The sequence below is a fragment of the Coptis chinensis genome, chromosome 8, assembly GCF_015680905.1.
Source record: "Coptis chinensis isolate HL-2020 chromosome 8, ASM1568090v1, whole genome shotgun sequence".
Taxonomy (NCBI): Eukaryota; Viridiplantae; Streptophyta; class Magnoliopsida; order Ranunculales; family Ranunculaceae; genus Coptis; species Coptis chinensis.
Genome location: NC_141463.1, coordinates 80,739,579 through 80,752,619, shown reverse-complemented (window position 1 = coordinate 80,752,619; position 13,041 = coordinate 80,739,579).

Here is a 13,041-nt window from a genome sequence, read left to right as displayed (position 1 = left end):
CTCACCGCTTCTAAGAAAGTGAAAGTGCCTCAGGGTTACTTTAAGGGGAAGGTCCGCAAACAGGAAGCTCCCTGAAACATACAGTGGGTAGTGGTGCCAGACTTTATCAGAAGTGGTCACGCAGAGGACAAAAGATTTCTTCCGTGGACGTACACTAAAGGATTGGTATCCTATGCTCCCAAACTTGGTGCTTTTCTTGAGAAAGTAGTGGGCTGTGATGTCGTGGAGGCGAATCTGCGGAGTGTGCGATTTGTTGTAGTAGTTGGCGGCATACATGATCCGCTAGAAGTTGTCGATGCCCTGGCAGGGTGGGATGTTGAAGTGATTGCAAACCTCAACATCTAATAAAGATAGGGGGAAGAGTAACCCGGTGGCTATATGCCCCACAGTGACGACTAGATAGCCTGGCCGCGGTGGGACTAGGTGAGGAAATTGGGTGACGCTAGTCACGTGTTCTAAGATCACGTCATTAGGAATGCCGTAAGCCGCTTGGACCACAGCCAGATTAGGTCGGCGATAATAGGATGGTGGGGGAGGAAGAGCATATTGTCTCCCAGAGGTAGAAGGGGCAGCAGACGGTTGAGTGGGAACAGGAGAAGGGGAGTCCGAGAGGTCAGCAGTGGGGCTGGAGGATCTAGATTGGTGGGAGGAGTAAGCAGATCTAAGGGGTGAAGACACAGATTGGGGGGTCGAGGACACAACTCTGGTAGCAGATGAACCACCAGAATCAGGATCTGACATGATAGGAACCAGCTGTTGGAGGAGGAGAGAAGCAAGATAGGGGTATGGCCCTCGGTGAGGGAAAGGGGGAACAAACACAGAAAACAAAAAAACAAGCACGATCCACTAATGTGTATCAAAATTGAAACAAGAAGGAGAAACACAAACCTGAGTGGGGTAGAGTTGTAGCCAAGCAAGGAGTGACAGATGCGCAGAAGCGAGGTGGAGAAGGCTTCGCCGGTAGGAGTAGGGAGAAAGGTTGAGAAAGTTGGGAGAGTGGGAGAAGAAGGAAAGGGAAAATGAAAAGGTTGTAAGTGAAAAGGAAAACTGAAGAGTTGGAGAAATGAAGGGGTGCATGAAAAGACATTTGGGCGGGATTTGATGAGACAAGGGGCATGGAAGAACACATAAGTAGGGGCACGAACCTCCCAAATATGGATGCGTGTCTTCGCGAGAATCGAAGGGGCCTAAGCAGTTAAAATCGGTTTTCAAAACTAATCGGTCGAGGAGCGATATGCGATTAATCGGTTAATCGGTGATTTAATCGGTTATATTAGATGTATATATTTGACGTTTTCAAAATATATAATAGTATAATCATACCAAATATTTCTAAACAGTGATCTGAGATACAACAAAAAATATCAAATTCTCATAATCACATCTAACTAGCTCAATTTTGGAGTACTACAGATATGTCAAATACAAAAATTACATTAAATATTTAAAGGAATAAGGGGATTGAGAAGCGATAATATTTATTAGAGAGATAATATAATAATTTGTATATTTAATTTTCGTTAAGGATGGGAAAATAAGTAAACTCTTAGCTCTGTGTATTGATTGGGTTATATTATTATTAATACGGTTTAAGAATCCAATTCGTTAATTTTACCTATTTTTTTGGATGGGGAACCGATATTTTCAATAATTTTTTTTCTCGGTTTAGCGAGACATCGGTCATCTCGGCCGATTAATCGGTCAATTCGGTGATTAAATCGGTTCGGTGAGAAAAAGTTAAAAAATCGGTAAAAACTAATCGGTTTACAAGCGATACGCGATTAATCGGCCGAGATATCCGATATTGATAGCATAGGAAGGGGCAGAGACAGGCAGGCATGCGACGAGGGGCACGTGCCTAGGGACACGTGGCAGGGGTTCAAGGATCAAGACAGAGGGGAGAACATGGATGTCAAAGACAATAATGATTTGTATTGGAACAAAGAGTCAAAGACAAGACAACTCTACGACTAGTCAGTTGTTGGGTCTCGGCCCGCGGACCTATATCTATCCGAGGGCCGAGAGGGGGCATTTGTATCAACCCATTTTATAACTAGTAAGGTGGCAGCCAACTTGGCCCAGAGCAGAGTAAGGAAGTAGGAGCGCGATGCAGGGGATCACAGGCGCGGATCCCGAAGGTGACGTCATAAGGATGACCAATGAGAACGGACGCGAGATAAGAGAAGAAGAAATGGGAGCACTAGAACAGGGCCATGGTAGCCCTAAAGAGACAGGGGGGAGATCGTGGCCAAAAGATGAGAAAGAAGATCAACGGACAGGAAGAAAAGGAAAGGGATATAAAAAGAACAGGAGGAGGAAAAAAATATGGGGAGGAGGGGAAAGAGAGAGAGAGAGAGAGAGAGAGAGAGAGAGAGAGAGAAGACTAGGAAGAGAAGATAAGGGTCTTGTAATAGAGTTTTTAGGTTCATATAGTATGTAGTGAGAATGTCTATACAAATATAGTTGTGCATTTAAATTGGTGTTTATCATATATAGTTTCGTATGATTGGGATTGTCTTGCTATTCAAGTGGTTTCATTATGATTTTTGTCTCATTCGGCATTCTCATAAAACTTCAATCAAATTTCTATTATTAAACTATAAAAAGAAGTCGAAGGGTTTTATCAAGGGTGGTTTTATGGAGAATGGGGTTCTCACGCTGCAAGAAATTTGTATGAGTGATCAATATAATATTCATATCTTATAGTTTTGCATAGTTGCTAATATTTTCAAAATAATTTATTTTAACAGCACCCGTTCGTAGGACGATCTTTCAAAAACTCAATGGAGCAAGTACCAGTGGAAGCACCACCAGGTACCAAAAAATTTACAACTTCTACTGAAAATTTGTTGTTTAATTTTGCATGGTCTGCCTTTTCAATATCATTTTGTTGATCGTGTTTTTCATTGCGTTTATTTTTATTTTCTTGCTTATTCAATATTTTGTATTGGTTGTTTCTTTATTTTATTTTATTTTATTTTTTGAGTAATGAAACAATTTCAGTTAACTTGACACAATCCTTATCAAAGATATTATCATTAAGATCGTTGAATATTTATTTTTGGTATAATATATTTTACAAACTTATGTTTTTCATAACTTTTGATATAAGATGATTTATTGGGGTACAATACGAGTAGAATTTTCACAATTTTGTTAGACTTAAATATAGGGGTCTCTGTTGTACTAAACTTTACGCGGTTTAGTTATTATCTCTATGATATCTTTTCAATTCCCTGAATATTTCTCTGAAAAAAGTTTACTTAATCTAGGAATCTATTGCGTAACAAAAATTAGTACTCTAGCACACAATTGCTAAGGAAAAATAATTGCATTATTTTACTAGCACAACTAGCATGTTAAATAATGTTTCTAATCTATGTTTACGGTAATGTAGTTAGAGGAAAACAAATAGTTTGGGATTTTTTAGCAAGTAAGCTCAATAACTTTTGAACTTCTTTCAATCAAAGATGTAGTTTTTTTAGACAAAATGTGACAAAAACAAAATCATTTTGTGGTATGTGGAGCTTAATCACTGCATTGTTCTTATAATCGGCCATTTAAACTATAATGGAATCAACAGCTTTTGAATGCATAGCCTTTCACAATTTTTGCTCTTATATGGACCGAGCTCATACCAACTCAAATGTTGTAGTACTCTTAACACACTACAGCTAAGATGTTTATATTTTCCGGTATTTATATATCTTTAAGTTCCTTTTGATCTGAGGAAGTTCAGTGCTTCGAGAAATTAATTCTTGGACCCGAATAATGAATCCAACACACTCCATCGCTCTTTATTATCTGTAATTTAAGCAACAACCATGCTTGCATTCAAGTCCATCTTATTTTAATTGTTTCTATATATATTCTTTGTTTATGAATGTATTTTTCCAATATAAAGTCAATAGTACGAATTCGTGTTTGGATGAGAGATATCGGTTGGTTGGTATGGCGATTTGAAACCATGGTATAAATCAGTCCACACACAGACTCACAACCTATTGAGCCAGAATGAATCTTTTGTAACATATGTGATTGTGTGGTTTCTACTATTTCTTACCAAGTAGCAACAGTTTGATATAACTACTGGGCTTGAAAACCTGTTTTTAAAGTTCTTTTTGTGTGTGATTTTGTTGTGGGGTTCCACACTGTTAAACAGGGTGTTTAGAGTGCTTCGTGGTAGAAAGACTCTTATCTACTGTTAACCAGATCGACCACGTACTACACCTCTCTCAAAGCTCATAGCACTGATATGTAAGTTACACTATCTTTCTTTCTTCCCTATATCTATTCTTTATATGAGAAATTTTGATTTATATATAGTTAGGATGTTTTCGATACATTCCAGGGTTCTTGGTCACAAAATAACCTATACAAAGGATCAAGTTATATAATTCAAACCTATGTTGATATATGTACTTTAATTTGTTCTCAACTTCCACTTCCTTTCACTTCTCTGGTAATTATATAAAAATATCAGCCATGCATGTCTTTCAAATGTAAACTACAAATACAAATAAATAAATAAATAAATAAATAAAAAAGGTTGGGACTAGAGAGATGCTAATCTCTGGATAAGGATTTCTAATTAGGTGATTGTGGGTTCGAGTCCTACTGGGGTTTTGTTCGTAATGCCCATTTTCATGGGGTTTTGTTCGTCGCATAGAATCTCAGGTTTGTGTCTCTCTATTTACATTTCTCTTTCTAATTTTTGTGTCTTCTATCAAAGTCTATTTTGGTGCTTTCTAATCTTTGTTTTCGTTTGATTATTTAGATTCCATGCTTCAAGTGAAAGCGAACATCCAAAGAAAAAGATGTTTGCCTTCTTCTAAGGTAGACTTGTTTAGGTATAGTATAAGTTCATCATTTTTGTTCTTTGCATATTTGTTCAATATTGATTTTCATGTTTGACTTTTAGGCTGTTGGTTCATTGATTCAACTTTCTGAGCATAAATAAAAAATGTACATGAGTCATGAAATAGCAATGCCTAGAGTGTTTCAATCTTTCAAGGTCTTCCACAATGTGATAAGTATGCCAATAAAAGCCCAAGCTGGCCACTATAATTTAAAGTTCGCAAGTAATTTTATTTATCAATTTGATGGCGAGTATATCCTTTAATGAAAACTTATCGTGAACTGTAGATTAGATTGTTTATTGTATTAATACGGATTTAGTGAATGTTAGTTGAAAACTTGAAATCATATTTAATTCTCTATATGACCGAAAATTGATCCTGTAAAATCCCTTCTTTTTTTTTTGGATAATCAAGACTATATGATGGTTCTATGCAATCTATTTAGGTTACTCAATATTGATATTGCCCTTATTGTATTGTTCTTTAAAATGTATTGTTTTCATTGTCACCAAGTACGGTATGGGTTTAAAACGGTGTATTTGAAAAAAAAAACTTAGTTCGTGTTTTAAACAGAACGTCTCGGGAAAAAAAACATAAAAAAATAAATAAAAACTTTAAAAAAAACGTGAGGCATAAAAAACGGGTTTAAAATGTATAATACGTAAAAAAAACGGTAAAAACCGATGATAAAGAATATAATAGATAATGAGTTTGATTTTTTACAAGAGTGGAAAAAAGAATAGGCACATAAAATAAAATAAATAATAAAACAAATGAAAGAAAATTCAAATACATGAAAGTATCAAATTATCATTACTCATCCAAATACTATAAGTTTTAAATTATGTACCAAAACACGACTCTAAATAAGATACTACTAATTACCAACTATAATGGCATAATCAAGTACTACAATAAGTTAATAATTTTCAATTTTCAATTATTAATAGTCCAAAGCAAAATAAAACTGTCTCAATAAGTCAATCTAATGCCCACTCTTCAAAAAGGTAAACTCCAAAACCCCTTTTTCTTCTCGCGCTTTCTTTTAGATTAAAAAATAATAATAATAAATAAACAGGAGATTTTCAAAATTTCGGGTTTTAAACATTTTTTAAGTTTAAAACGCATTTTTTTTTTTGAAAAACCCGAGTTTTAAACTGGAACAAGACGCCTTGCCAATATCTCGGGGTTTTAAACGCTTTTTTTTCAAAAAAAACGCCGAATTTGGTGACAATGATTGTTTTCTCATTGATTTGCTTGAACCTCCTTTTGTGCTTCTTGCCCATGATTTTTGTTTTCCTTTTTAACTGGGTTGTGCTAATCAACCAAACATCATAGCCAACAAATAGAGCACTTTTTTTTTTTCCTAATAGGTGTATTACCAAACAGTTTGTCAAACATGGGTCGTCGAGAACATTATTATGATGTAGTTGTTGGAGGTGTAGGAGAACTAGATACAGAGAAGTTGTTTTTGAAAACATTAAAGTAGCTTAAATGGCTATTAGAATGAGAAACCCAAGGACTATCTTCACAACTGTCTTAGACAAACGTGGAAGCTTAGGCCTGTCTCTTCAGAGCTATTTCAGGCATAAGCTTAAGATCATTAGAGTTTACTAAAGTTAGATAGTCACAAACAGATAAATTGATGTGGCAAAGTCTGATTTTATTATAGTTCAAACGATAAACGTATCTGAATTGTAGTTTAGATGCATATATATTTTTTTTGTAACTTAACAATCTAAGACTATTAATTGCATCGTTTGAAACCCTAAGTTGAGATGGCATTACTACTGACTAAATACCGAGTTTTAGTTACTTTCCAGGTCTGCCAGGTTTATTTGTTCAATTAAGATGTCTTTCAACATGGTATTCTCAGGCCTGGATATATGATTGTTGTCAATGTACTAACACGTGTTTGTTCTTTTTTCTAGATGTCTTTCAAGTTATATATACATTGTATATTTTCTCTCTCACTGGTATTATGGTCTCTGTTGGCTTACAAATAATAATCATGACTGATTCAATTTGACTCCAATGCCAGTAGTAAACTATTGGATGTGATGGTCAGTCATATGGACCATAGCATGATAGCAGTACCATTAGACTTATTTTACGCATATATGTGGTTAGTGTGTTCATTGCTTTCTTCCTCTAATGCACGATCAAGATAATGACAATATTGATATCATTTACTGAAATTTTTAAGTTGTCTCATAAAGCTTATAATATACATTATATTGAAGTGTACACCTTTCGTAAATGATGGAATTCTTGACCCAACATTCTTCTTCATGATTCTAGAATAATCTCCAAACACCAGAGGATTGAGAGCCCTGTAATCAATTTCTATAATATGAGTTGAAAGATATAAATTGATTGTTGTTTCAGTTTTATATATGTAATATAGTCATGCTATACATACAAGCTTATGCTTTCAGCATCTATTGCAGTGAACAATCACATGACATGTAGAAATAAAGATCCTTATGTTTGAATGTTGGCCTAATAGATATGTATATACCTAAGATGGCTAGATGTGCTTATATTATTCTTACCAACTGGTATAGAAATCCGTGGCTCTTTGGGTTGCTTCCATATCTGCATTTGAGTTTGTCATAGGTGTACACCAAAAAGCATACACACTCAAGCCTATCAAACCTTTCTATTTTGCCTGCATCACGACTCGCATTAGCAATTGATATATGATCACAATATTAAAATTCCATGTTTGATTAAGAGCCATTTAAGTAGGAAGTAAGTTGGTTTATTCATAATTTCAACAAACCCTATGCATCTTAACCACCCCTTCCATTACAATTTACATTTATCAATTGTTTGCCTAAGATTTTATATATAAGCAATGACAAAAGAAACTCACTTGGTACTTCTCCCTGTACATGAAAACAATAGATGCATACGCTAGCAAGACAAGGTGCATTGCTATGTATGGATCAATAGATGAGTTTCATGTTGTGTAGTTGAAGAGACCTCCTGGATGTGATGAACATCGCCGTGGATGATCACATTATATTTGCATTGTTGCTTCATTTTATTGTTGATGGGAAATTCGAACAATGCCTTTTCATTTGAGGATATGCCATGTCTTTGTTCTTATGATTATTTTCTTGAATATGTAATTGGAATTTCTCTATTGTTGCTCAAGAAGCTAGATAGTGTAGTTATGGTTGTGTGCTTCCGAGTTATCGAATTTTTTCTAGCTCCGCAAAACATTGTTTCTGATTACAATTGTCGAGTTGTTTGGATAATCTGTCTTGAAGGTATTTGTGATTTAATTTAATTTTTTAGTTTTTTGCATTTTGTTTAGTTTTGATTTCTCTTTTGTGTTAATGTGAAAAAAAAATGCCTATATAATTTGTTTTATAATATGTTGTCTTTTGCATTTTGTTTTTTATTTCATCCAAAATTTTTTTTTTTTTATTTTATTTTGGCCAAATCCTTTTAAATGAGCTCGGTCAATTGGTGATAATTTGGGTCCACAAAGAAATTTGAATGTTTAGATTTTTCCTAATCTGAATTTTACCATGCCAAAAAAAAACAATGAAGGGTCTATCTTATTATTCTCTATTTAGGGTTTGTTTGTGTTTGTTTGTGAATGTTTTTTTTTCGGTGTCTTGATTGTGGTGCAGGGATGATTGGGTTCGAGAAAGGGGAGCAAGGGATTCTTGGAGTTGAATATGGGATGCGGATAATGCATTGATTGAACTATTGATGGTAGATGGGCTTTACTGGAAGGATACGCCATAGCCAAGTGGAATAGGGGATTGTTTGATATTGCTTTCAGACTTGAGGAGGCACTTGACCAACACTCAATTTGGTTAGAGATAGAGGTGTGGCTTAAATTCCCGCATCCAACACTTGCTCCTAATGTGTGAAAGCTTGTTCATAGTTGTGAAAGATGATATAGCGCTATTCTTTTATTAGTATGTCAATTTGAAAACATTTATAAGATTCTTTATTAATTCTCAAGAAAGATGATACCATGCTGCTATTGAGAATGATAAGAAGCCTCTGTTCGATGCACATAATTTTGTTGTCATTGAACATTTAAGTTATTCATGTGTATTCTCTTCAATAGTGTTTTGAGATATTAAAAATAGCGCAAATCTAAATAGTCAAGATATTCATATTATTAACTTGAGAAAAAAAAATTCTCAAATATTAATTTGATTGAGAAACTTGGTTAGTTGAGGTCTCTCTTCAATTTTTCCTAACTTGGTGTGTACTAGGTTGATTGTTAAAAAAAAATGCTCCCCATAGAACAAAAATTGGAAGAGCTGGTGAGAAGACTTTAAAAGAACCAGCAATGGCATGAAGGATTTAGGTGTTGCTTTTGCTTCCATACATATGGTATGTGTTGCACAGTACTTTGCAAATACTTGGCGCATTGGTAAGTGATTTTATATAGCCCATTTGCTTTGTAGAATCTTCTCCTTTGAAAATTGTTCTTTTAATGCATCAAGATCGAGTTGCATCTGAGGTTGTTTAAAAAGTTAGTAGTTAGTGTATCAGCCTATTTTACGACTACCGAGGTGGCATGCCAGCTGACCCGAAGTAGAGTAAGAAAGTAGAGGCGCGAAACACCAGATCGTGACCGCGGCACCCTGAAAGGGGACAGGCCGTACAGAGGCAGGTGAGAAAAGTGCGGTCAGAGTCAAAGAAGTAGCAACTTAAAGGGGAAGGAACGGGGGGTACAGAAGCGGGCCGCAAAACCCTAAGAGGACAGGTGTGCAAGGGTGGACCGAAGGATGGGAGGCAGATCAAAGGATGAAAGGGAAGGAGTGGTGATATAAAAAGGAACAGGGAGAAAGAAACAAAATGAGGAGAAAAAAAAAGAAAAAAAGAAAGGAGAGGGAGGAAAAGAGAGTGAAAAACCAAGACTTAAGATCTTAGAGGTGAGAATTTCTGTTCATACATTTGGTGCCATCTGTGGGGACGAGGTAGGTCCACAACTAGGGAAGAAGGGAAAATAGCGGAACATGACTCCAGCTAAGAGAGGAAGAGGGAAAGGGAGAGGACGAGGTAGAGGAAGACCGAGGAGGGAGGAGGTCGTTCCAAATGAAACGGCGAGTGTGGAAAACATAGAGGTGGGGGAAGAGGAGGTTGAAGATTCGGTGGCTGAGGTGACTAGGTTGCTTCAGGAGGAGGTAGGTAGACTTAGGGAAGAGAATGATGAGTTGAGGAGAGAAAGAGAAGACACTCAGGGGGGAGCTGAAACAACAGTACCTGCGGGTAGTGAAGTGGAAGTGCAAAGCGAGGAACTTCCTCAGGCAACCGGGGCGAACCATGCAGGAGGCATTACCATGGAAATGGTGCAGGCTATGATCGAAATAGACAGAGAGGCTAACCGCGTGGTGGAAAAGGAGAAACACGGCGCAGCCAAGAAGGTGGTGGATAGCCTGAATCAGAATCCACTTGCTGACTCGGTCTGGAATTCTGAGGTACCCAAGAGGTTCACGCAACCGCGGTTTGAAAGGTATGATGGAAAAGGAGATCCGGCTGACCACTTGCATCACTTCAGGCAGCAAATGCCGCTGTGGCAAGAGGCAAAGTATGACGGACTCCATTGCATGATGTCCCTGCCAGTCTGAAAGGGGGAGCATCCGATTGGTATTATCAGTTGGCGTCGCGTAGTATACAAAGGTTCGAGGAATTGGAACAAGCTTTTGTGAATCACTTCATCCATCAGAAGAAGAGGGTAGTTGATGTAGCGGATCTCTTTAATGTCAAGCAGAAGTCCGCTAAGACACTCAGAGACTTCTTGTGCAAATTTAAGGAAGAGACGCTGAGGGTGGAAAATTTGGATGAGCGCACCGCGGTCATAGCATTCCAGCATGGATTGAAGCAGGGAACCCGGGTGTGTGAATCAATATCTAAGATCGAAGTTACCACCTTGCACGCTTTGTACTTGAAGTTAGAGAGATACATCAGATATGATGACATTTTGCAGAGAAACAGTAAGGAACATAATAAACCCGACAAGTCAATGCACGTCATGGCCGTGGAGGACAGAAGAGACAGGGCCAGGGCCGCGGCAAGAGATGGAGGAACTTACAGAGGGGAGACACAGAGAGCGGAGAGAGGCAGAGACCAAGCCCGAAGGGAATACAGGGAGAGAAAGCCTTACCGCAAAATAGACTTAACTCCACTGAACAAGCTGTTGGAGGAAATCCTGCTGCTGATCAAGGGACAGCGACACTATGAAGAACCGCAGAGCTCGCCTAAGGAGATAGAGGGAAAGCCGTTTTGTGCGTATCATCAGGTCAGAAATCATGCTACCAATTAGTGCTTTGCTTTACAATGGTTAGTAGAGAGAATGATTGGGAGAGGACAGCTGAAGGAGCATGTCAAGGAAGTGCAGCCGGTCGAAAGGGTTCCTGCCACGGCTCAAATCCTGGGCACGATAAATGTTATTTTCAGTGGTGAAACGCTGGGAAGGAACGCCCACCGAGATAAGGTGAGGAAGACAGCCAGTCTGTAGTAGATAAATGAAGTTGTGAGCAGTTTGCAGCCAGTTCCAGGAGGTAGTAAAGGGAATGACAGGATAGAATTCACTCTAAAGGATCTGGAGCTGGTGAGCTCGCCTTATGAGGATGCGCTGGTGATTACCATAGCGATGGGGAATTACATGGTGAAAAGGGTGTAAATAGATTGTGGGAGTTTAGTGGATTTGCTATTTCAAAGTGCAATGGAAGAAATGGGCATAGAAAGGAAGCAGATGAAGCCCCCTCAGACCAACTTGTTCGGGTTCAACGGCAGCATGACTGAGCCATTAGGGGAACTAGTACTGCCGGTGACCGTGGGGTCGGTAACCAGTTTCACCCGATTCCTGGTAGTGGATACTAACTCACAATACAATGCGATCCTGGGAAGAAAATGGATTCATGAGATGAAGGTAGTCCCGTCTACTTATTACCAAGTGATCCGCTTCCCGACGAATGGAGGGATGTACGAGATAAGGGGCGATCAGGTCGCGGCACAGAACATCCACCAGGTGACAGCGAGGGGTCTGAGCCGCACACCTAGTAAAGAGGCGCCGGAGACAGGGGACAAGCTAGCATAGCAATTACAGACCGCGGCCGGAGAGAAGAGGCCGCTCGTCGGGGGCAAGACAATGGACGAGATTGAGGTCGTGAACATCGGGGTAGCAGAGGAGGAGAAGTTTGTAAACGTAGGGACAAGTTTGTCAAAGGATTGGAAAAGGAAATTGGTTGCCTTGTTAACTAAGAATAGCAATGTATTTGCATGGACGATCGAAGACTTGGCAGGTTGGATCCAGAGTTTGCATGTCACAGACTACATATGCGGGAAGGTGCCTGCCTAATCCAGCAGAAAATGAGGAGTATGAAGCCTTAGTATGCATAGGGAATTCGAGAGGAGGTGAAGAAGTTGAAAGATGTTGGAATCATCCGTGAATGCAAGTTTACTGAATGGCTGTCGAACGTGGTAGCGGTACCGAAAAAGAAAGGGAAAGTAAGAATGTGCGTGGATTTCACGGACGTCAACAAGGAATGTCCGAAGGATTGCTACCTGATGCCGCGGATAGATGAGCTGGTGGACCAGACCGCGGAGTATAAGTTCTTTTCATTTATGGACGCGTCCATAGGCTACAATCAGGTGGTGATGTACGACCCGGACCAAGAAAAGACAGCGTTCATAATGGAAGGAGGAACGTACTGTTACACCAGAATGTCTTTTGGTCTAAAGAATGCGGGGGCCACATTTCAACAAGTGAGGGAGAAGATGTTCGACACTATAATCAAAGAGAAGATGGAGATCTATATAGATGACATGGTAGAAAAGAGTATGACTGAAGAGGAACACTTGGAGGGTCTGAAAGAGACATTCTCTATACTACGGAGACACAAGCTGATGTTGAACCCAGAAAAGTGTACGTTTGGGGTGACATCCAGAAAGATCCTGTGGTATATAGTCACATACCGCAGCATAGAGGCAAACCCAGACCAGATTAGAGCCTTGTTGGAAATGTCATCTCCGCATAACGTGAAGGAGGTTCAGAGGCTGGCTGGTAGAGTTGCGGCACTCAATAGGTTCATATCCAAGTCCTCGGATAAGTGCCGACCCTTATACCTACTATTAAGGAGGACGACTGACTTCCAGTGGACCGAGGCATGTGAGAGGGCTTTTCAAGAATTGAAAGAAT